The 26,580-nt window shown below is 34.8% G+C and overlaps 1 long non-coding RNA gene across 1 annotated transcript; it reads left to right on the forward strand.

Annotated features, from left to right (window-relative positions):
* The first annotated feature begins 506 nt into the window (after positions 1-506).
* Positions 507-24,968, forward strand: LOC136037574 (uncharacterized). The gene is made up of 2 exons (XR_010619973.1): positions 507-586; positions 23,486-24,968. It is a non-coding gene; the product is annotated as an uncharacterized LOC136037574 (long non-coding RNA).
* The last annotated feature ends 1,612 nt before the right edge of the window (positions 24,969-26,580 follow it).

Genomic DNA, 26,580 nt, shown 5'->3' on the forward strand with positions numbered 1-26,580 from the left:
TCGATCCTTGAATCTAGTGATGACCTTTGATCTTGATTGCCATCATAAGAAAGTCATGGGCCTTACTTATTGTTAGACATAGGCCTACCAAAGACTATAGTAAACGCTAAATATACCCAGTGTCTGACCTAAGCTATCCAAAATCAAAGTCTTGACAATTATGCATGCATTATCTGCAAGAAAAAAAATTGCTCCTCCATCAGACAGAGCAAAAGAATGTCCAGTACTTTAATTTGCAGTAGCAGCAAAGTGATTAGGAGCTACATGGAAGCTATTTTCAATTTGATGGTTGATTTCTGTTTCTTCCCCTACTACTGAGTTGCTGTTGAGTAGGGATTTGAGCTTCAAAGAACAAATGACGAAAACAGTTTTCGGACTGAGTATTCAGAATTAACCCTGCATCCAGATGCAGCATTCTTTGTAAAATAAGATTTCGGACACGGTCATTACTATTTATGGCCGATTTCTTCCCCAACACGACTGGCTGATAGGGTTTTCATTTTTCAAATAAATATTTTCTTCTTTTAAGTAATCAATTTCCCGACGCCATTTTTCACTTGCTTTACGGAGCTCGTCGTAGCAAGCGGTAATTGATTTAGTATATTTTTCTCTCCACTTTAGGTGCAATTTTTCACTTCAATTCAACTTCAATAGGTGAAATTCGAACTTGAAACATTGTGTCTAGTTCAGGATTTGGTTGATTCCTGTATATAAAATAAGTTAACCACTAAGTGTTTTTTTATGCTATTTCCTACTGAAATGATTGTTCTGTGGATAATTTTTTTTGACAAAATTTTAGATGAGCTAGGTTTAGCCTACTAGATGTAATCTTGGAAAGTGGATAAGCTAGGAAAAGGCAACTCTCATGGTGGTTATACAGTTTAAAAGTTGTCATATGTTCTGGATGGGTGCTTTGGAATAGCCTACCTATTCAATCTATTAGGCATTGACCTTTCGCTAAAATCTTCGTGTTATAAAAGTGAAAACTTGTAAAATAGATCTTGCGCTTGAACAAGGTAGTCTACATCAAAGAATTTTTATCTTTACAACTTTAATCTTTTCCAGATTAGGCTATGAAGTTTTAAAGATGTTAAACATTTCCCAGTTTAAACATAAGAAAAATTCAATGCTATGGTGTAATTTTGCTCAAATTGCAGAAATTGTATATTGAAATCCTATTGGCCTAGCCTACCAGAGAAGGGAAATGAAAATAAAGTTAGCCTATAGTGTTGTTTTGTCATAGTTACAATAGGTGGCTTACACTACTGACTTGTCAAGCAGGCAAATTTTTAAGATATGGAAATCAGAAGTGGGTTAACATAGCCTAATAGCTTGGCAACATCTTCCTGTGTATTCTTTTGGCCATGCATTCACTTGTTTTTTTTTTGTTTTACTTATACACTTTGAAGATGGCAAAATATAAGGCCAGGTTATTCAGATTTTTTTGCAAAATTAGGAAAAGATTAATCCTAATATTACTTTTAAAGAGGGTCTAAAATAACAATTATATTTTGTGCCCTAATAGCATAAAAAATGAAAGGAAAAACAATAAGAAGTGATAGATTAGGCCTACATCTGATAAAATGTGGTTTTCTGTTAAGGTGTAGGTTGAGTAAATTTAGATTTAGGCTGTGTCCATTATTGAGCTACAAATTGGGTGAAAATCATAATATAGGGTGTTTTCTATGCTCTTTCTCAATATAGTCATTTCACTTGAAAATTTTTAGTTTAAGCCCATTATGGACCCTTAACTTATCTTACTTTGGTCATAGAAAAGGCCCTAAATATCAACTAAAAACTTACTATTTGATTATAAGTTCATTTTGTAACATTTTAGCTCTGCAATATTTTTCTGGTGTTTGCTTATGGCCCTTCATTCATTATTTTGTTTTTTCCTAATCTATCCACTTTTGAATAAAGCAGAAAGTAGGCTAGCTTCTTAAGAATTTTTTTGCTGCAAAAAGGAAAATATCAATCATAAAAATTACTTTTTAAAGAAGGCACTAGACAGCTAGCATATTCTGTGCCCTAGTAGCAACAAAAAAGGAAACAAGAGTAAAAATAAGGTGATTAAGTACTAGGCTATCCATAATAAATGAGATTTTCTGATAAGATGTGGGCTGGGTAACTGTCCCAATCCACTTCAAGATTTGTCCACTAATGAGCTATGAATTAGATGAAAATCATACCATTTGTTGTGTTTTTACACTCTTGCCCAATATAGTCATCATATTAAAAAATTCTAACTTTAAGCTCTTTATGGACTCAAATTTATAGAAAAGGTCCTAAATAATAGTTAAAAACTTACTATTTGATTATAATTATATTTTTGTAAAGTTATGTTAACTGAAAAAATGAAGAACCAGAAGTAAAGGTAGAAAATACTGTATTACTGACCTTCAAGCAAGATAAACATACTAATTGATGAGTTTATGCTCTTTCTGAATATAATAACTGTTTTACTAAGAAATACATTTTTGGCTTTTATGGACTCTTTAAGATGTATTTTTTTGTTATAGGAAATGGTTAAAACATAGTGTTTGATATTAGTTCCATTCTGCTTAAGTTATATAACCAAGTATTTATGATTCATCATAATTGAATTGAATAAACCATTTATAAATTTTGAAAAATTGTCATACATTTACCCTTAAATTGAGTCAACCAATCAAATTTGGAACTAGAAAACATGGAAGTACATAATTTGTTCTTTGCATTTGTAAATAGAGGGTTGGGGGAAGTACAGTCAAGCTGAAGTTAAAATATGGTCATTACAATTTCCCTGAATCAAATAGTAAGAATTGCTGTTAATAACCTTAATATATAGGCTAGCCAAAAATAAGAGAGGTATCATTTTTGAGGGTCCACAAGAGGCTTGGAGTTCTTATATGTTCAAATGTTAAAACTTCATATTTACTGCTTGCATAGCATAAATTGGCCAGGGCTTTGCTTGAGTCATCTAAAATGGGAGTAAATGTATATTTTCTTTCCAAGTCCTCCATAGTACTTTTACTGCATATAGAAAGATTTTGGTGATTGCATATTGTTTCTTGTCATTATTAGAGAAGCATATCCATTTTAAAATTTCTAAAATACCCCTTCAACAAGACTAAAAATGCATAAAGTGGGCTTGCTTACAGTGCCAATTTTCAGACTATATTCTTGTCAATCTATGGCTCTCTCCCTCACTGCCTTGAATCTCCCTCCCTCCCAAATCGTGCCCATGCTGAAAAAAATCGTTGACCTCCAGCCAGATGCATAGTTTCTAGTCCAGTCAGTCCATACATTAAACAAGCATACAAAATCTTCAGGGTAAGACCTTATGCTATAGATGTATAGATTACACTAGGCCTATATCACTATTATATCAATTAGCCAGTTCTGTTTGAAATTTTCTACGTATTTAGAGACACTTTTAATGCTTTTGCCAGCCACTGCGCTGTGTTTGGTGCTATTAGTTTTCAATTCCTATCTTTCCATGTTAAATTGCCAAAGATCCAACTCTTATCAATAAACATAATTGATCAATAATTAACAGGTCAAAACAAGAGCAACAACCAGCATAACCTGGCTGAGGCCCCAGTCCCCCATATCTTTATCTTTGGCCAAAATTGATTACAATATGCAGCACCGTGAAAGAGGAAGGGCCATAATATTCAATCACAAAAAATTCAGCAATGCCCTTGACATTCGACATGGGATGGAGAAAGACCTGAGATACATTGGTCAATCAGCTAAGCAAATTAGGCTTTGTTATTTGTTTATACAACAAAGCCTAATTTGCTTAGCTGATTTGCTGTTGTAATGATCCTACTCTCAAGGAAATCAAAACAGAGCTGCAAAAAGGTGAGTGTATCTTTATTACTCTGTTCTTTTGTCTAAGAATGTTGCTAGTTAACAGGGGTAAATAAAAGTTAGGGGTTGAATTGGATGTGGTTGGTTGTCCCCTGCATACCCTCTCCTCTCTCCTTGTGTTTTGAAAAGCACCTTTTTTAATGAAAAATCCTATTTTTGGTATTTTGTTTAAAAAAAATTGAACAACAATAGTATTGCTTCCCACTCCTCTTAATTTTTGAAAAATACATTTTGCGCTCCCCCTCCTACCCCCTCTTAAATTTTGTGAATTGGTGTCCCTGATATAAGGGTAGGAACACAGTTGAAAAATATATAGGTACATATCAATCAATTACTAACTGGGTCTGTTGATCAACCTGTGCTCAACAACAGTGCTCGTTTAGTTGTTAGAGAAACGAGTTCATGTACGCGATTTGTGCTGAAAAAACTGAGTTGAATAACATCTTTCTGAATTATAATATTAAGTACTTAGTTTGTTTGTTATGTATTCCTAAACAGATGCATAAGTACATGAAAATTGGCACATTTGACCCTCTCTGGAAAAAGAAAGGCAAGAGGGAGGGGGGTTTGGGAGAGGAGGGGGATGTAATCAATTGTAGGATTATGTTGACATTGGTCAATACGTTGGTAATTGGTCAGTGTGAATGGGAGGAGGATTAGAGTGGACCATGGTCAAAGGAGGGATACAAGCAGATCAGACTTTCCTTCAATGAATCTAAAACAGAACTTCTTTTCTTCAATGGTTCAGAAAATGAGCTTTCAATTAACCTCTCCATTAAAATTGGCGACACTCTGATTAAGCATTATGAGTCCCTTACCTATCTTGGCCTTCCTGTTTCTTCCAAATTGAAGGAAACACGCTCAGCACTGACAAACCACCTCTGTTCCTATCTACGAGCGTCTTACGGATTACTTGTTGTCAATAAGTATTGTTTCAACCGTCCTCTCCTTGTCTGGCTATACAATGCTTTTACTACCCCCTCCATCTGCTTGCTCTGGTTCCAAACTGGAAAATATTCACAGCTATCAAAACGAAAGCCATTTGCAGCGCATTCTACAGATATGCTAAGTTTCTCCTGCGTCTCCCTTTGTGGCACAGCAATGGCGACATCTCCAGGAAATATAAGGTCACCAACCCCTCCATGGCAATAGATTAAGAATCTCCAAATTCAGTATCAATGTTTTAAGAGCCAACCACCCCTGGACTAGTTTTATTATATAATATTTGTAGTGGAAGTGTATTTAAATTTTTGTGCTTTTCTTTCTCTTCCTTTTATATACTACGTCTTTTCCGTTTTTGACGGGTAATAAATTAATAACAATAATTATAATTCAGAAAGAAATTATGTGACTCAGTTTTTTTTTTACACGAACAGCATCATTATCATTTCCACCGTAGGAAAAACGTAGTATTACTTTGTTGAAAACGGCGCGGAGCTTGGTTTCCTTTTTTAAGGTTTTTGGATTCTTGTGATCCCTTGTTTTTTTTTCTTCTTTTTTATTTTATTTTTCTTCTTTATTTTTAGTTTTTTTTTCCAGAACGTGCCCCAGCAACACGTGTGCAAGGTGCTAATTTTTAACTGCGTAAAACTTGCGGATATACACCTGGTAATTCCTCGACACGCATTCTTTTTTTACTTTCTCTTTCAGCCGCAAGCCAGGTTTCGCGTTACTCTTGCAATATATCGACACGCTTTCTTTTGGTAATTTCTCTCTGAGCCGCAAGCCTAAGCCCCCCCCCCATAAAGCAACACGTATGCTAGGTGCTAATTTTTAACTGTGTAAGACTTGTGGATATACAACACTCTTCGCAGTCCCATTGTCTCTGCATATAAATAGATCGTCCGGTTTACCGAATCTAGAACATGCAACATATAATTGTTCATGGGGAACACAATCCGTATTAAGATCTATACCACATTTTTCTAATGATTGCCGTTGAGCTTTGTTGATGGTGATTACAAATGCTAATCGAATTGGGAATTGCAATCTTTTAGATTGAAAAGATAGGTCCATTGGAATCATGGGAATGTGAGGAATAAAAACAGCCTCACCCTCGGAAGGCCCTGTCAAGATTGTTGCCTCTATTATGTTTTTTATTGTTTTTTTTATGGCACTTAGTATTAAACAAGTGACATATAGCAATTGCAAATTCTGTCGGTCTCGGTTTTGCTACTTTAGGCACTTCCAGGTAAGCTAGGACAATGAAATTTGGCAGGCGTATCTGGAACTGGACCGTACTAGATTAGACATAGTCGTTTTTCCGATTTGACCGTCTGGGGGAAAGTGGAGGGGCGGTTAATTCGGAAAAAATAAAAAATGAAGTATTTTTAACTTACGAACGGTTGATCAGATCTTAATGACATTTGATGGTTGGAAGGATATCGTGTCTTAGAGATCTTGTCTTAAATCTCGACTGGATCTGGTGACATTGCGGGTGGGAGTTGGGAGGGGAAAACCTAAAATCTTGGAAAACACATAAAGAGTGTAGGCATTGGGATGAAACTTGGTGGGGAAAATAAGCAGAATTCCAAGATGCGTGATTGACATAACCAGAATAGATCCACTCTTTGGGGTAGTTGGGGGAGGGTTAATTCTGAAAAATTAGAAAAAATTAGGTATTTTTAACATACGAACGGGTGATCGGATCTCAATGAAATTTAATATTTAGAAGGATATCGTGTCTAAAGGCTCTTATTTTACATCCCGACCGGATCTGGTGACATTAGGGGGGGGACCTAAAATCATGGAAAACGCTTAGAGTGGAGGGATCGGGATGAAACTTGGTTGAGAAAATAAGCTGATGTCTTAGATACGTGATCGACATAATTGGAACGGATCTGTTCTATTTAGAGGATTTGGGCGGGGGGGGGGGTGCTTAGTTCTGAAAAAATAGAAAAATGATGTATTTTTAACTCACGGAGGGTTGATCAGATCTTCATGAAACTTCATATTTAGAAGGACCTCGCGACTCAGATCTCTTATTTCAAATCTCTTATTTGGTTTGATCACCTCTGGAGAATGAACAACAAACAAACAGAAAGACAAAATTGCATCTATTATAAATTTCTCAGAAATTATACCAAATTATCTGTTTTTATTTCGCTTGATATTTACCAAGTGACACAGAGCGATCGCGATTTCTGACGGTCTGTCTGCCCCGGTTTTTCTAGTTCGGGCGCTTCCAGAGAAGCAAGGACGATGAAAGTTGGCAGGCCAGACCAGGGACCATGTTAAATTAGAAATAGGCTCTTCTCTGATTTGACCATCTGGGGGGGGGGGGTCTCGGAACACGCTTAGAGTGGAGAGATCGGGATGAAACTTGACGGGAAGAATAAGAAAAGTTCTAGATACGTGATTGACCTAACTGGACCGGATTCGCTCTCTTTGGGGGAGCTGGGGGGTCTTCCAGTGCTTTGACGAGTTCAGTGCTTCTGGACGTGGTAGGACAAAACAGAGTGATTTAAGCTACATATTAACCTAAATGTCAACTAACGATTATAAAATTGTCAGGTAAGGCCGTATCCAAGGTGGAGGGGTTACGGTTTCTGTGCACTGTACTCATAGTTCACAAAAGATTTTTTTTTCACAAGAGGAAACCCTTTCTTTCCGTTGGAAAACTGAAAATCACCAATGCTATCTAAACTTCGGTGATTGACCACTTGTCTTATTTTGGATACATTAAATGTTAGAGAGAGTAAGAGAGAGAGAGATGCCGATTAGATACTACTTAGAGAAATTTCAGCTTTGGTCCTGTAACACTAGTGATTAATTCTGTCAATTATCCAGCTGCCTGTGATGTTTTTTTATTCTTTTAAAGATGTCGCCAGACGCTGCAATGTTGGTGGTGCTAGGGAATGAACAAAAAAAAACAAAAAGATAGAAAATATTTATTTTTCCATTTACAATAAAAATGAAAAAAAATTACTTCAAAAAATTTTCTCCACAAAGAAAGTTTGAAAAAAAAACTACCACAAATCACTATTGATAAAACTAATTTCGAACAGAAATTACAATAAATAGCCAAGTCAAGCCCAAAATGAGCAAAAAATTAACACGAATAGGGCTGATAACGAAATACTTTAGAAATGTTGCAGCTTTTCTTACTTTCATGTATGAAAAATTATCAAAATCTTTAAGGAATAAATAACAGTATATGTCAATTAAACTGGCAATCTGCGGTCATTTGTTTTTCGTTTTTTTTTTGTTTTTTTTTTCAGTAAAGCGAAAACTGTGGTCTGGTCTTGAGAAGGCATGGGGGTTATCGCGTCCACAGGTTAGTGTCATTACCGCTTTGCAATATAGTCTTACAATTGTGACAAAAACACACGATAAGATAAAAAAAAACGAGTTAAAATAAAACACTAGTCATTTTCTGATCTACATTAACCATAAAAAGTTAGCATAAAATCTTGGTGAAGATGGCACTGTTTTCTATCAACGCATAGATGAAATTTTGGACAAGGCGTTGAGGCATAAAACCAAACAGTTTCCTACCAGCATATATGAAACCTGAAGCAAAGTATAAGCAAAATTCAAAGATGGCACTGTTTTCAATTAACGTATCGGTGAAATTTTGGATAAGACTTTGAGGCATCGAGTCGAAACAATTTACTACCAACACATAAAGCCCGATGAGACGTTGAGGCATTGAACCAAACAATTTGCTACCAATATACATGAAACCTGGAACAAAGTATAAGTAATATCCGAAATCCAAAGATGGCACTGTTTTCAATTAACGTATCAGTGAAATTTTTGATAAGACGTTGAGGCATCGAGCCAAAACAATTTACTACCAACACATGAAATCCGATATGACGTTGAGGCATCGAACCACAACAATTTGCTACCAACACACATGAAACCCGAAAAAAAGTATAAGCAAAATCCAAAATGAACAAAAACAAAAATTGGCAATCATATGAAATACACAGATAACTAATTCCGCTATAAACGAATAAGCGAATTTTAAGCCAAACTGAATTTAAACGAAGATTCATGTTAAAATTAAAAACAGAATAAATGAATTCTACAGTAAGCTGAAATTATATAAATGTTCAGGTCAAACTTAAACATAACCAAGGTAAAGTTATCGGCTCATAGAAATATCGTATCAATTGAAATTAATGATAGAGTTTTGGGTTATTTTTTCGTATGACGTTCCACAAGTATGTGCACATAATTTGTTCTTTTTTAAGTGGGAGGGGGCTTATAATAATTTCTTTTTAATAATTTTAATACGAAGTAGGGCTCCCAGGAATTCCAAATATTTAGGACTTCAAGGGGTGGGGTCCTTACTCTACGGACGCTCCTGAGGCATCAGCAACATTTATCCCAGAAATAAATTGCTGTGATATTCGGCAGAACAACTTCTTTCCGATTTTCAAAAGAAAGTATTTTGAAAATTTTGAAAACCAAAGAGAAGGTATTTTGGATGAGGGTGGGGTTATAACTTAAACTTCAAAATCACAAAAAATATTTAGTTTATATATATTTTTGTTACTTTTTTTTATTTGGAAAAAAATTTCGAGGTTGGGGTTCAATCATGGGACCCTCTCCCCCTGGTTACAGCCCTACCAGTGTACCGAAATTGGAATAATTTATTGTAAATAAAAAAGACACAACTTGAAATAAGTTATTGATTTAATGTATCCAAGTTTCTAAAAAACTTGTTATAATATTGAAACCGTTACGTAGATTCTATCATTTCAAACCATTTACAATAACCCATTACAAGTGCAATTAAAATGAAAATGGCTAAAAAATTACACATAAAGTGGCAAGGTAAAAAGAAAGATTATGTTGAAAGAATTCAAATTGAGCCGGTTCGATTCGAAATTTATACAATTGACACACACCAATACCAACATAATCTATAGTAAACACAAAAAGGTTAAACTTAAAATGACTGAGATGTCTAATGTGTCCAAGCTTCCAAAAAACAAAAAAAAAACTGATTACAGCATGCAAACCGGTGCAAAAAAAACCCATTTTAATGCAAAATCCCTCTCAGTGTTGCCACGACAAATTTTCAAAACCTATAAAAAGTGCCCATAAAAACTGAAATTGGTCAAAAACCTGTGACCACTATCAGCAAAAGGTCATACCTTCTTACTACAGTTCACTTTTAGTCTAGTTTTTATTGACAGATTCTGGAGTCTCATTTTTGACAGATCCGCAAAGAAAACTACCTGTTTTCTTTGGTCTGGTTTCCGGAATGGCGTACCAAAATCTGTCAATGAAGACTTTTACTATTCCAGACTAATCGCCCTCCAACAGCTTTTGACGCTTAAAAAGGATCCTAGAACTTTCAAAATCCAATCCAATCAGCGTCTTTTAAATATTAATGATATTAAAAGCTATGATAGAGCAGCACTGCCTACGATATTGCTTATTTACCCCTTTTAATACCAGCTTGCATATAGTTTTTTCGTTTAATTAAAACTTCTCTTAAACGCTCCCAAAAGGTTTCTTCTTAATACTTTTTGCGTCATTAATTATAGTAACCATAGAACTAGGATTAAAAGAATACACCTAGTGTCTTCTGGCTAAGTCAAAGTTCGCAATAACTTACCCTTAAACGTCTAACTCAATAATTTAAGCCGTTGTTGTGACATTACTTTGTCACCCTTTTGACAATCTACATGATCATAGTTTGTTTTGATTTAGTTCAACATTCTCCTAAATATTGTTAGACAGCTTTACCTTAAAACCCTTCACTTGTGTAGTGGCAATAATTATGGTAGTAGTAGTAGCATATGCAAATAAATGCTTTGGTTTTTTAATCCTTTCAGTACAGGATAAAAGTTTCAACATAATATCATCAACCTATATTGGCATAATGTGTTTTGATTTAGTTAAATACAGTTTGAATATTGTCCAACATTTTCGCCTTAATACCCTTAGCCTTTCAACTTTTGACCTCCTTTTAAACTCCTTTTAAACTCCTTTTCATCTTAATACACTAAGCCTTACTATTTTTTGCAATTGAAGCAGTAACTGTAGTAGTTTAATAGCAGAAGTATTATTAGTAAACGTAGCAGTGGTTGTAGTGTTAGTAGTGACATGCATATAATACCTTTTTGTCAATTGATTTCCCCCTTAAGTTTTCTCTGAAAGTTCCGTTTTAATGCCCAAATCCATTCTTGAGATGCACCCTTTTAACAATCTGCAAGCAAATATTGTGTTTTGGTTTAGTTCAAATTTACTCAATATTCTGTCAAAATTTTACCTTCATACGCTTAACCTTAATTTTACTAGTATCTAAGTATCAGTGGTTGTAGCAGGAACAGTAGTAGTAGTAAAAGTGTGTTATTATTTGTAGTAATAACAGTAGTAGCAGCAGTATTAATACCAGTATCAGGAGTTGAATTTTGCCTTTTGGTCAACTGAAAATCCCACTAATGATGCCCATAAATTTTCCTCTTGATACAATAGACCGTTCCAAAAATAATGCTAATACACCGTATCAGCAATCTGTATGCAAATAGTATGTTTTGATTTGGTTCAACTTTTCCCTCAACATTTCCTCAGATGTTTACTTCAATGTCCTCATCCTTAATAGCACTCACTACAGAAGTTGTAGTTTTAGTTATAGTAGTGGTAATATTAGTAGTAGTAGTTGTGGTAGCAGTAGAAGCCGCAGTTGTTGCTGTAGTAGTAGCAAGCAAATACTACCTTTTTGGTCAATTGATCACCTTCCTTATCATTTCTGGAAAGTTCCAAATTAATATACTCAGTCATTCCTGAGCTACGGCCTTTTGACAACCTTTATTCACATAAGATGTTTTGATATAGTTCAACACTCCCCTTTACATTCCCTGATAGACTGCATTTTGGGAAAGTAGAAGTTAAACATGCATACCTTTTCTCTATAGCATATGCTATATGTAATCAATGAACAAATTGCTTAGCTTACGGCCCTTGCCCTGAGGCCTTGGAGAAAGGGAATCGACACCTCAAAACGCATTATTACTTAACTTTTCAACAATGTTGAAAAAATGGATGCCTCAAAACTTTTCTAGCATTTTTTTTTAAATGGTGTGTGTGTGTGTGGGAAGGGGGGGGGGTTACTGGTTGCAGAGAACCTCCAACAGGTTGACGGCATTGTGGAGTGACATCCATGAGAGATGTAGCATAATTGGGATATGGTAATGGTGGCAATGAAGGGGGTAAAATTAACCATGACTTGATGCCCACTTAATTGGACTATCTGTCTTGGCTTTTTCTACAATTAGCCATGACTTGACCTGCCAACACCACAACTATTCCATCTTTAATTCAAATAAATACAAGGCCCTCATACAAATTTTGGAATTGGAAATCAACGGCCGAAGGCTAAGAATAATGCCATCTATTTAAAATAAGGATGACGTATGAGTTTTGTTAGAAAAATTGAAGCATAGTTCCAAAATTTCGAAGTTTGGGCATCCTGCTATGATTTGGCATTCTGCTAGGATTTGGCAACTGATTTTGCAGTCTGCTATGGGTTGGATCCTGTTTTTTGCCTTATTTTTAGTGATTAAATGGTCTTACTCTTTTGATGCCAAACTTTTAACAACACCCTGTTTTAATATCCAAGAGTACGTTTTAGAAAATTCTTAGATTACCACAAATATTCCAATTAGAAATGACCGGTTTTCCAGCTTTGAACTCACTTCCGGAGCATAAATCCACTCCTCTAAGTTATCAAACTTAAAATGAAAGAATCACTTCACCAATTGATTGCTTCAATAATTATATTTGAAGTATTGGTCTATTTTATCATTTTGCAATTACCATTCTATTCATTTAGCACAAAATACAATACTTCTTTTTCTTCTTTTTGTAATATAAAAAAAAACATTCCAGGCCAATGATTTTGAGCAAGATCACCTCTCCATTTGACTCAATCATTTTATCAGGGTTTCTTAAATAATTTGTTAGTTTAGGATTGGTAAGTAGCAAGTACACAATAATCTGTAAGGATACAAAATAAAAAAGTTTCACTTAAACAGACCTAAATTTTTTCATTATGTCTTTTTGATTTTGATGATTTCATACTCTCTGAAGCTAATAATTCATTGCAGATCAAACAAAGAGGTTGTTCATTACCCTTACAATTTTGAAATGTAAAGCCAAATTGAAGAAGACTCTTCATATTTTATTTTTTGCACATTAAATGTCTCTTTTCCAATACTTTGTCCTGTCTGAGAAGAGTTTGTTGGCTTATCATCTGCGTCATTACCTTCCCTAAAATATGATAAATATATAAAAATAACATATTGCAGATTGTATTTGATTTATTAATTACCGAATAAATAAAAGAAAACTAAAATCTTGTTACAAGGGACACTGACAAATTACAACACTGGAAGAGCATCAACACACCACTAATATAATTTTTTTTTTTTTTTTTTTTTTTTTTTTTCTTTTCTTCAAACTTAATTAAAACATTTGAAATAACATATCTATGTTGTCTTTCATTCTAAGCTGGAAATATTTTTTACAATAAATGTTTGTGAATATTTACTTGATGGTATTTTTTTATGGCAATTGGTATTAACCAAGTGACATATAGCAATCGCCAATTCTGTCGGTCCCGGTTTTGCTACTTTAGGCACTTCCAGGTAAGCTAGGACGATGAAATTTGGCAGGTGTATCAGGGACGGAACCAACTTAAATTAGAAATAGTTTTCCCAATTTGACCATCTGGGGGGGGGGGGGGTTGAGTGGGGGGCCGGTTAATTCGGAAAAAATAGAAAAAATGAAGTATTTTTAACTTATGAATGGGTGATGGGATCTTCATGAAATTTGATGTTTGGAATGATATTGTGTCTCAGAGCTTTTATTTTAATTCCTGACCGGATCTGATGACTTTGGGGGGAGTTGGAGGGGGGAACCTTAAATCTTGGAAAACACTTAGAGTGGAGGGATCGGGATGAAACTTGATGGGAAAAATAAGCACAAGTCCCAGATACATGATTGACATAATCGGAACGGATCCACTCTCTTTGGGGTAGTTGGGGGGGGGGGTAATTCTGAAAAATTAGAAAAAATGAGGTATTTTTAACTTACGAACGGGTGATCGGATCTCAATGAAATTTGAAGTTTAGAAGGATATCGTGTCTTAGAGCTCTTATTTTAAATCCCGACCGGATCTGGTGACATTGGGGGGGAGGGGGAGTTGGGAGGGGGAAACCTAAAACTTGGAAAACACTTAGAGTGGAGGGATCGGGATGAAACTTGGTGGGAAAAGTAAACACAAGTGCTAGATACATGATTGACATAATCGGAACGGATCCGCTCTCTTCGGGATAGTTGGGGGGGGGGGGGGTTACTTCTGAAAAATTAGAAAAAATAAAGTATTTTTAACTTACGAACAGGTGATCGGATCTCAATGAAATTTGATATTTAGAAGGATATCGTGGCTCAGAGCTCTTATTTTAAACCTGAACAGATCTGGTGACATTAGGGGGGGGAGGGTTGGGAGGAGGAAACCTAAAACTTGAAAAACACTTAGAGTGGAGCGATCGGGATGAAACTTGGTGGAAAAAATAATCACGAGTCCTAGATACATGATTGACATAACCGGAACGGATCCGCTCTCTTTGGGGTAGTTGGGGGAGGGGTTAATTCTGAAAAATTAGAAAAAATGAGGTATTTTTAGCTTACGAACGGGTTATCGGATCCTAATGGGAACCTAAAATCATGGAAAACGCTTAGATTGGAGGGATCGGGATGAAACTTGGTGGGAAAAATAAGCAGAAGTCTTACATACGTGATTTACATAATTGGAACAGATCCGATCTATTGGGGGGAGGGGGTTAATTCTGAAAAATAAGAAAAAATGACGTATTTTTAACTTACGAAGGAGTGATCGGATCTTCATGAAACTTCATATTTAGAAGGACCTCGTAACTCAGATCTCTTCTTTTAAATCTCAAACGGATCAAGCGTAACTGGGGGGGGGGCAGTTGGGGGGGACCGGAAATCTTAGAAAATACTTAAAGCGGTGAGATCAGGATGAAACTGGATGGGAAGAATAAAAACCTGTCTAAGATACGTGACTGACATAACCGGACCCGATCTGCTCTTTTTGGTGGAATTGGAGGGGGGGGGGTAATTTTGAAAATTGAGGTATTTGTAACTTACGAAAGGGTGACCAGATCTTAATGAAATTTGATATTTAGAAGGATCTTGTGCATTAAAGTTCTTATTTTAAATTCTGACCAGATCCTGTGACGTTGGAGGGGGAAACCGGAATTCTTGGAAAACGTGAAAATTGGGTTATTTTTATCTTACGAATAGATGATCGGATCTTAATGAAATTTGATTTTTAGAAAGAATTCATGTCTCAGAGCTCTTATTTCAAATCCTGACCAGATCGTTGACATTGGGGCGAGTTGGAGAGGGAAATCTTGGAAAAACAGTTGGAGTGTAGGAATCGGGATGAAGCTTGGTGGATAGTATAAACAAATGTTCTTGATACGTGATTGACAGAATCGTACTGGATTCGCTCTCTTTGGGGGAGTTGGGGGGAGGGGTTCAGTGATTTGGCGAGTTTGGTGCTTATGGACGTGCTAGGACGATGAAAATTGATAGGTGTGTCAGGGAGCTGCACAATTTGACTTGATAAAGTCGTTTTCCCAGATTCGACCATCTGGGGGGCTAAAGGGAGAGGAAAAATTAGAAAAAAATAGATATTTATAACTTACGAGTGGGTGATTGGATCTTAATGAATTTTGATATTTAGAAGGACATCGTGACTCAGAGCTCTTATTTTAAATCCTGACCGGCATTAAGCCTCTTATTTTCCTTTTTAAATCAATCTATTGATTCATAGAATTTTGTTAGAGCTCATACCATATGATCTCTTGGCTCTTAGCTCTTCTCGCCTCGTCACAAGTGCTATATGAGCTCTTCGCTCTTGTTTCAAACAACAATTAAATAAAACTCTAGCAAAAGAAAGTTAAGAACAAGAACCTTGTTTTTGGAGCAATAATTTAATACTATAAATAACTGTTTGTTATGTCTTAAAGGAAAAATTATGTGGTTGATAATAATTGTTATAAAAACTTGTGAAATATTTAAAACTGTTTATTAAAAAAAATAATAAATATAAGATCTTAAAAAATTGTTAAATTCCTTGGCAAGAGAGGCAATTAATAATAGAGAGAGGCTATTTTCTTTTTTTTCGCAAGTTCCTAGTACTTTTTTTTCACGCCACCAGAAAAGGTTTCCTAAAGAATTTGAAACAGGCAAACCCGGTTATTTAGGGCTGCTTTTTTATTACCACCATTTTACTAGATGCATGCTGGTTTTTCACCTGTTCGCATTTTGCAATATTCTTTTCTGTATTATATAATCTCCGTTAAAATTACCAATATTTAAACAGCAAAAAAGAAATTTGAATAATTAACCGTTATTTTTGTTTGCGACCCGTTTGTGACCATGCTTCTATTTGTGACCCATATACAAATACATACCAGAAAATATCTCCATTTCCAAAGACATTTAGATTCAAAAAGCTGATTTCATCTCTATCTTTATCTCCAATCGATTAACGTCCTTTTTCTTTTCTAGGTTGAAAATTGAGAGCTGAGAGTAAATTTCGAAGGTCTATATACTGTTGCCGTCTTTTTGTGTGATAGCATTTATTTTCACAGAAAAAGGCGTTGCAGCAGACGTGGCCCCTTATAACTATAAATTTTAAGTAAAAACCAAGGGTTCTCAACCTGAAGTAAAGTTAATTTTCAGTAAACTATTGTCTATTCTTGTTTATCTCCCCTTTTCGTGTTTTAAAAGAAACGGAACCCTTAACATTTTCAAATCTATTACATTTTTTGCTCATCCCTTGCTAAACGAATTTACTGCTCATCTCTACTCCTTGTGTGGTCTCTCCTCCTCAGCCAAGGAGCCACTTCCTGAGTCAAGAAACAAAAAAAGAATCACAGACATTGTATTTGCTTCATCTTAATAAAAATTGCTAGTTTGTTGAAGTGAGACTTTCTTATTTTGTATGCTTACAGATTATCGTGTACTTGCTACTTGCCGATCCTAAAAAAAGGAATTATTTAAGAAACCCTGATAAAATGATTGAGTCAATTAGAATGGTGATCTTGTTCAAAATCATAGTCCTGGAATGGTTTTTTTTATAGAAAAAGAAATACCGCATCTTTGCGCTAAATTATACAATCAATCATATTATTAATACTAACTACGAAATGATAAAATAGACCAATACTTAAATATGATTATTGAAGCAATCAATTGGTGAAGTGATTCTTTCAGTGATAAGTTTGATAACTTAGAGGAGTGGATTTATGCTCCGGAAGTGAGTTCAGAGCTGGAAAACTAGTCACTTCTTATTGGAATATTTGTGGAAATCTAAGAATGTTCTAAAGCTTACTCTTGGATATTGCTAAAAAGAGACCATTAAAACAGGGTGTTGTTAAAAGTTTGGCATCAAAAGAGTAAGACCATTTAATGACTAAAAATAGGGTCAAACAAACATTTATTATAACATTAGTGTGTGTTTACCAAACAGTAAAAAAGATGCGAAAATAATTTTTGGGAATATGATGTAAGTCGGTAACTTGGTTGTATACCATCAGCCAGCAATGGCACATGTTCAGAATTGACTGACGAAGCTGAAAACTTGGACTGTGAGAGAGGGAAGAGGGGTGTAATTATTACAGTATTAATTTTAGCATTATCAATGGCTGCAAAATTTTCTTTGTAATTTATAGGAATTTTTTTTATTAATTTCTCTAAGCCTTTTTTATTAACATTTGTAAAAATTAGTTTCGGAATGGGTGATCGTAATACAGAAGAGGACCCAATAAATTATGTATAAGCGTTTTGGAGCAATAAGTATAAGAGTGTCCTTGGGAGGGGGTATATTTTCATATGTAATATGCATTTTTATTTGTAATTGGCAACAAAAAAGAATTTTTAACATTTTGGAATTTGGACGTTACATGGTCCCAAAGACCCTTCCCCCCTGCATGCATACGTACCTGATTTAAAAAACATCGGCTTGAGACAATCGATTACACCACATAGAGTATATGAAAAGATTAGGTACACTTTAAATTAGCAAGGTCATCAAAACAGAAATACTTTTTTCCCCGTTCAACCCATCTTTGCTGGCTGACAATGATTTTCTTGAATTTTGTTTTGGTTGTTTCAGGTTATGAAGTTTTTAGTACAATAAATTTTGTCTACGTACCCACATTGAGCCAAATAAATGACAAATTTTACAAAACTCCCTAAATTTTACAAAGATCCCCATAGATGTCAACTAACGATTATAAAATTGTCAGGTAAGGCCGTATCCAAGGTGGAGGGGTTACGGTTTCAGTGCACTGTACTCGCAGTTCACAAAAGATTTTTTTTTCACAGGAGGAAACCCTTTCTGTCCGTTGGAAAACTGAAAATCTCCAATGCCATCTAAACTTCGGTGATTGACCACTTGTCTTATTTTGGATACATTAAATGTTAGAGAGAGTAAAGGAAGTGGCATAATGTCAGGAATGAAATTGCCTGCTCAAATTTGAAAAGCCTACTTAGACCTGCCGAGATTTTTCCACGCTAATCCAGGCCTTCTTAGCGAAGATTTGATTTTGATGTGAAATACTACTACTGCTAACAACTCACTGCAGCACCAAGCCGCTTGAGTCCAGCCCAGTTACGAACGCTCTTCTCCCATTCCAATTTATTCAAAGCTTCCCTCTTTACACCCTCCCAGGTATTCCCCATTTCCTTTAGATCTTTCCTTACGACATCCGCCCATCCCAATCGGGTACGACCTGTTTATCCTTCGGCGCTAGACGGTTCGCCGACAAGTACTTGAAACTTGTTGACTTGAAATAATTTTAAAAAACAATGCCGATTAGATATTATTTCAAGAGAAATTTCAGCTTTGGTCCTGTAACACTAGTGATTAGTTCTGTCAATTATCCAGCTGCCTTTGATGTTTTTTTATTCTTTTAAAGATGTCGCCAGACGCTGTAATATTCGTGGTTCTTGTGAATGAACAAAAAAACCAAAAAGATACAAAATATTTGTTTTTCCATGAAAAAGACTATGTCAATAAAAATGAACAAAAATTACTTTTAAAAATTTTCTCCACGAAGAAAGTTTTCAAAAAAAGCAAGGAGCTTCATTTAGCCAAGAATGAGCAAAACTAAAGTCAAATAATCTTCCAAGCGTAAAACTACCACAAATCACTATTGATAAAAAAAAAAAAAAAAAAACTAAAATCGAACAGAAACTACAGTAAATATTCAAGTCCAAAACGAGCAAGAAATTAACACGAGTAGGGCTGAAATACTTTTGAAATGTTTTAGCTTTTCTTACTTTCATGTATATAAAATTATCAAAATCTTTAAGGAATAAATAACAGTATATGTCAATTAAACTGCCAATCCACGGTCATTTGTTTTTTCGTTGTTGTTTTTTGTTTTTGTTTTTTTCAGTAAAGCGAAAACTGTGTTCTGGTCTTAAGAAGGCATGGGGGTTATCGCGTCCACAGGTTAGTGTCATTACCGCTTTGCAATCTAGTCTTACAATTGCGACAAAAAACACAATAAGATAAAAAAACGAGTTAAAATAAAACACTAGTCATCTTCTGATCTACATTAACCATAAAAAGTTAGCATAAAATCTTGGTGAAGATGGCACTGTTTTCTATCAACGCATAGATGAAATTTTTGGACAAGACGTTGAGGCATCGAACCAAACAATTTCCTACCAACATACATGAAACCTGAAACAAAGTATAAGCAAAATCCGAAATTCAAAGATAACACTATTTTCAAATAACGTATCGGTGAAATTTTGGATAAGACGTTGAGGCATCGAACCACAACAATTTGCTACCAACACACATGAAACCGGAAAAAAGTATAAGCAAAATCCTAAATGAACAAAAATTGGCAATCATACCAAACATACAGATAACTAATTCCGCTATTAAAGAATAAGCGAATCCTAAACCAAACGGAAATTAAACGAAGATTCATGTTAAAATTAAGAAACACAGAATAAATGAATTCTACAGTAATCTGAAATTATATAAATGTTCAGGTCAAACTAAACTGAACCAAGGTAAAAATATTAGTTCATAGAAATATCGTATCAATTGAAATTAATAATAAAGAGTTTTGGGTTATTTTTTCATATGACGTTCCACAAGTATGTGCACATAATTTGTTCTTTTTTAAGTGGGGGGGAGCATATAATAATTTTTTTATACATAATTTGAATACGAAGTAGGGCTCCCAGGTATTCCAAATATTTAGGACTTCAAAGGGTGGGGTCCTTACTCGACGGACGCTCCTGAGGCATCAGCAACATTTATCTCAGAAATAAATTGCTATGATATTCGGCAGAACAACTTCTTTCCGATTTTCAAAAGAAAGCATTTTCAGAACCAAAGAGAAGGTATTTTGGATGAGGGTGGGGTTATAATTTAAACTTCAAAAATCACAGCAAATATTTAGTTTACATATATTTTTGTTACTTTTTTTGTTATTTGGAAACAAATTTTGGAGGGTGGGGTTCAAACATGGGACCCCCTCCTCCTGGATACAGTCCTACCAGTCTGCCGAAATTGGAATAATTTATTGTAAATCAAAAAGACACAACTTGAAATAAGTTATGGGTTTAATGTATCCAAGTTTCCAAAAAACTTGTCATAATATTCAAACCGTTACATTGATTCCAACATTTCAAACCATTTACAGTAAGCCATTACAAGTGGAATTAAAATGAAAATAACTAAAAAATTACACATCAAGTAGGCAAGGGAAAAAGAAAGATTATGTTCTAAGAATTAGAATTCAAATTGAGCTGGTTCGATTCGAAATTTAAACTATTGACACACACCAATTCCGAAATAATCTATAGTAAACACAAAAAGGTTAAACTTAAAATGACTGAGATGTTTAATGTGTCCAAGCTTCCAAAAAAAACAAACAAACAAAAAAACTGATTACAGCATGCAAACCGGTGCAAAAATAAACCCATTTTAATGCAGAATCCCTCTCAGTGTCGCCACGACAAATTTTCAAAACCTATAAAAAGTGCCCATAAAAACTGTGAAATTGGTCAAAAACCTGTGACCACTATCAGCATGAGGTCATACCTTCTTACTATAGTTCACTTTTAGTCTAGTTTTTATTGACAGATTCTGGAGTCTCATTTTTGACAGATCCGCAAAAAAACTACCTGTTTTGAAAATGAAAATTCAATCCAACCCGAATTAGAAAGTCCAATTCATATGAACGTTAATCCCTAATGCCATAGGTACTCAAGTGTATTCTTGGTCATATATTCAAATATATAAAAAGCCTCTTAATATTTCCAATTTCCAGATACTTCGGAAATTTTTTTCTACATCTTAAAAAAAGAGAGAAAAAGTGTACCCTTTTGATATGATTATAAAGATGGGTCAATCTATCCTTAAAAGGTCATTCAGCTGTAATGATTCCAATCTTGCAATTTTCATTTTGATCCGGTACCATTTTTGGTGGGCTCTAGGGTAATTTGAAGTTCATAAAAACTTGTTTTCTTAGCGAACTTTATTGTTAAAATTAATCGAAATAATAGTTAGCACTCCTGAATCCTTCTCGAATAGCGATCACTCCTTGGTTGACATTTTTTTTTCAAAACGTGTTTGTAATTTTCGGTTACTATGGGCTAGAATTCGTTCTTTACTAAATTGTGGCGGATGCCGCGATTATGATATATCTGGAACCCATATAAAGCTGATCCAATAGTATAGTATAAAGGGTATGGGCAACTGATAAGAGTGAAAATTTGCGCTTGTGTCCCTAAAAAATAACCAAAGTTATCTAGTGTCAGGCGAAATTATAAGGCTATGTGTGGTATATGTCTGAAACAGTAGATTAGCCTATCCTAAACTGCTAAATACTTCCCTTTTAGGCAGTTTGAAATACAGGTTGAGAAAAGAGCCCTAAACTGTTTAACTAGTATGTCTACCAGTTTAAATCTTGGCCCACTGTGCAGCCTGGATAGGCACATTGAGCCAAATCAAATAAAATAAAAATTAAACCTTTTCAGCTGAAAGTAATGAGCAACATTAAAACTTTAAAAGAACAGAAATTCTCACCTATATGAAGGCGGTTGCCTCCTCCTCTACACCTTGCTCTTTACGCCAAAGTTTCTTAGTACTTGAAAAAAGCTTCTTATTGTTCCAAATGATCGGACCTTGTGTTTCAGGAGTCATTCTTAAAAAAATTAGGACAAAATTCAAACTTTAGCGTGAACAGTGAGGAGTAGACAAGCCCCGTCATATGCGTTGAATTGGACGTGGCGGTTGTCCCCTTCATACCCCCTCCCCTTTCCTCGTATTTTAAAAAACACAATTTTTTAATGAAAAATCGTTTTTTTTGGTATTTTATTTAAAAAAAAAATGGAACAACAATAGTATTGCTTCCCACCCCTTCTTTTAAATTTTGAAAAGTACATTTTGCCCCCCACCCCACTCCCTTTTATAGATTATGAATTGGTGTCCCTGATATAAGTGGAGAAACATGGTTGAAAAATATATAGGTACATATCAGTCAATTACTAACTGGGTTCAACTGTTCTAACATGTAATTAGGATCCAATTACTGCTTATTAAAAGAATTTCTTAAGAGGACTGATTTTATTTTTGACCTATTTCAAACTATCATTTGTTACTGATCTTACAACCACGTTTCTTTCACGTTATATTATTTTATTTAGTTGACAGTCACAGATACAACATTGCTCCGATTCGTATATAAATGCAGACATAAACTTTATCAAAGATATTTTTTTTGGTAATGGATACCCCATTCGTTTTGTCAATAAGATAATTAACCGCAGACAAAAAAGACATTCCCGTAAAATCGAAGAAGGTATTTCACAATGTGAGGCTACTGATAAACCCTCAAATATTATCCATCTTCCGTATATCCCAAAGTTGCAACTGAATTAAGAAATATTTGCACAAAAAATAATCTGTATGTGGTTTTTACTAATAATTTTAAAATCCTAAATTTCTTAAATTCCGGTAAATATAAAACCCCACTTACTCGCCAAAAGAGGGTTCTATCAAATACCTTGTGATTGTGGAAATTACTGTGTTGGCAGGACCCATCAGAATCTAAATAAACGGCTGGACCAGCATAAATAAGACATAGACAAGGCATTAATTTCAAATAGTTCCAACAACTTTGATTCTGTTTTAGTCTCAATCGAAATTAATCACAAAATAAATAATAATACTTCTTTGAACGGGGACTTAGGGGAGTACTCACTAAATTCCTTATACTCAAACTTAATTAAAAATGATCTAACAAAATATTTTACTAAACCGATTTATAATAGTATTGAACCAGTTACGAAAAGACCTCGAGATAGGCTGCCAAAAACGCTAAGTTGGCTCTGAATAATTGCATTTTATCTTTTTGTTCTATTTTGTTTGAGCTAATTTATCATCTCACTTCATTCTATTTGTCAGTTCTGGTTGAAATTCGTTGAAGTAAGGATGCTAGGGCTTTTTCAAAAAAGTTTAAAAAAAAACATTATTAGTTTTAATTCTCACATTTTAATGTAAGTTTATTTATATATATATACATTTTTTTTCTAGTATTGTTGCTGAAGACAGCCCTTGGACATTGGGCCGAAATAGGGTCGCTATTTTTAGGTGTGTCAGTGGAAAATGCCTCTAGTTGGTTCAATGTGATGTCATGAAATCTTTTTCAACCAATCAGAGGCATTTTCTGCCGAAAATCCTGTACCATATTAAAGGAGACAGTCCTGAAACCTTGCCAAAGTGTGCTTGATGCTCTGGGGACCATATGTGTACGGACTTGCTGCCCTGCAATTTACCTCCAAGGTGCAGCAATTGTAGTGGCTCTTGTATGTCTTATAGTTTTGCTTGCCGTGTGATAGAAAGTCTTCTTGCTGCAAAAAATAAAAATTGTAAGTGACGAAAATAGAAATTTCCTGTATTGCTTTTAATATTAATTGGATGCTTCACAAGGACTATAATTGAGGCAATGCTCCAAAATTATGACATAGTATTCCTCCAAGAGCATCTATTAACTAATGTCAGTGTTAACTTCCTGAAGCAAAGTGCTGATCATACTGGTGTCCATACCCCTGCCCAAGTTACTCATGGCCATCCCTCTGTAGGACTTCCTGCACATTCAAAAAACATTTGGATATGATATCTTATTATTTTTGATTCTGGTTATAGTTACTTGGCAATTAAATTTGGTTTGACAGTTATGATAAATGTCTATTTATCTAGTCATTATTGAACAGTAACATCCATAACTGCTTTGCAAAGTCTTGCTCAAAATTCTTTTGAGTGATGCCACTACAAAAGTGCAAATGGATATGAATTCTTGATTGTGGATTCCAGCTTTGAATGCTTTTTCCTCAACCTGAAGTTGGTGCAAACATAAAAGTACTATACATGCAGATACAGTGTCATTTCAAAAAGAAAAATCAATTAATTAAAAAGTTGTATTCTTTTCAGCAAAAAGAAGACGTAATTCTTGCAAATTACAAGGAGCTTAAATCAAATCCTCGAAGTTACCAACTTAATGAAAGCAGTGACTGCTGTTAATGATAATAATAAAAAAAATCTAGCACGAATAATGGCAATATCAACGATGCGAATTGGGCCACTCCCATTTAACTCTCTAAAAGAGCTTGTCTTTTTTTTAACTGTTCGCTTCACGATTTTCATTTTTTTTTTCTGTTCTCTTTCAGGTCAGGTCTATTAACTGTTGTTCCGTGATTTGAGTTATAGATGGTGCTTAAACACAATCACAGGACAACAGTATAGACTACTTTGGATTCAATTTTCATAACAATGCCCCTACAGATACTTTATTCACAATGCTCCAGTATATTCACAATGCTCCATTACTAAAGGAAGATTTGGCTTAATGTTCGCTTCAATATATTATCTTTTTGTTCATCCAAGCTCCTCATGCCGCCTCTGCTCCTCAGCCAAGGACCCGCTTCCTGAGTCAAGAAACAAAAAATGACAATACTTTTTTATTATTATTTTAATGCAAATTTGAAAGCTTGTTTAAGTAAAACTTCATTATTTCGTATTCTTATCGTGTAGTTACTACTTGCTGTTCCTAGAGTCAGGAAATTTTTAAGTAACCCTGATAAAAAGTTTTTAGTTAATTTTTTTTTGCATTTGGTATCTACCAATGCGATCGCAAATTCTGTCCCGGTTTTGCTACTTTAGGCACTTCCAGGTAAGCTAGGACGATGAAATTTGGCAGGTGTATCTCGAACCAGACCAGATTAAATTAGAAATTGTCGTTTCCCCGATTGTAGTGGGGGACGGTTAAATCGGAAAAATTAGAAAAAATGAGGTATTTTTAACTTACGAAATAGTGATCGGATCTTAATGAAATTTGATATTTGGAAGGATATTGTGTCTCAGAGCTCTTATTTTAAATCCTGACCGTATGCGGTGACATTTGGGGGGGACCTAAAATCCTGGAAAACGCTTAGAGTGGAGGGATCGGGATAAAATTTGGTGGGAAAAATAATTGCCAGTCCTAGATACATGATTGACATATTGGAACGGATCTGCTCTCTTTGGGGGGGGGGGTAATTCTAATAAAAAATTAGGAAAAATGAGGTATTTTCAACTTACGAAGGAGTGATCGAATCTTAATGAAATTTGATGTTTGGGAGGATATTGCGTCTCAGAGCTCTTATTGTAAATCCTGACCGTATCCAGTGACATTTGGAGGGGGGCTAAAATCTTGGAAAACGCTTAGAAATAAGAAGATGCATAGGCTTGGATTTGCTTACGGATGAACTCAAAGAGAGGGGAGCTCTTGGCTCAATAACTCTAAACCTTAAAACTTTTGTATTTTTTGCTTCTTAATCAAATTATCAGACCCTTTTTTTGTAAATTGCCGCAACCCCCGCCCAAAAACGAATGTCATTCGTAATCTCCAATTTAGAAACTATATGGTATGCACATAAAACAATTTTTCACTACTTAACCATTTAACTACGAATGAAAAAAAAGGAAATTAATAACTTGTTAAATATCGCATTATCACCAATACCTAGAAACCCTTTACCTGAAATTTTTGGATGACACACTAAATTTCAGGTAAGAGTTTTATGCTGTTTTAAAATATAGAGTTGAGAAAAAGAGTCAAACTTTAGTGTAAAGAGCGAGGCATTGAGGAGGGAACAACCCCTTTCATATACAAAGTAATTTCTGTTCGTTTTAAGCTCTAAAGCTCCTTGTTGTCAGTAAAAGAAAAACTTGTTTGTTTATTTAATCTAAGTAGCGAAGAACCCGTCCAAGGTATGTATTATTCCCTGACAAAAAAATATCATCCATATCTTTTCAAACGTTATATAATAAAATTGTGGACAAAGAAACACACTTGTTTTGTTTAAAAACAATCTACGATTTTATTTATATAGATTCAATAAAAATTGCCTACTCGCACCTACTTTCAAAAGGCATTGAAAATTACTCTTAGCCTCCCACACCCTTCAAAAAGTAAGAAACTGAACAAAGGTGATGAACAAAACATATGTTAATAGCTAGAAGACCACCATAGTTTACCTGACTGCCCAATCCAGGACCAGTTGGGCCAAATAAAACAGTATTTTCAAAAGGAACCACATTTTTTTTTTTCGCTGTGCACAAGCCAGCGAAATGAGTTGACCCACTCATGT

The sequence above is a fragment of the Artemia franciscana genome, chromosome 2, assembly GCF_032884065.1.
Source record: "Artemia franciscana chromosome 2, ASM3288406v1, whole genome shotgun sequence".
Taxonomy (NCBI): Eukaryota; Metazoa; Arthropoda; class Branchiopoda; order Anostraca; family Artemiidae; genus Artemia; species Artemia franciscana.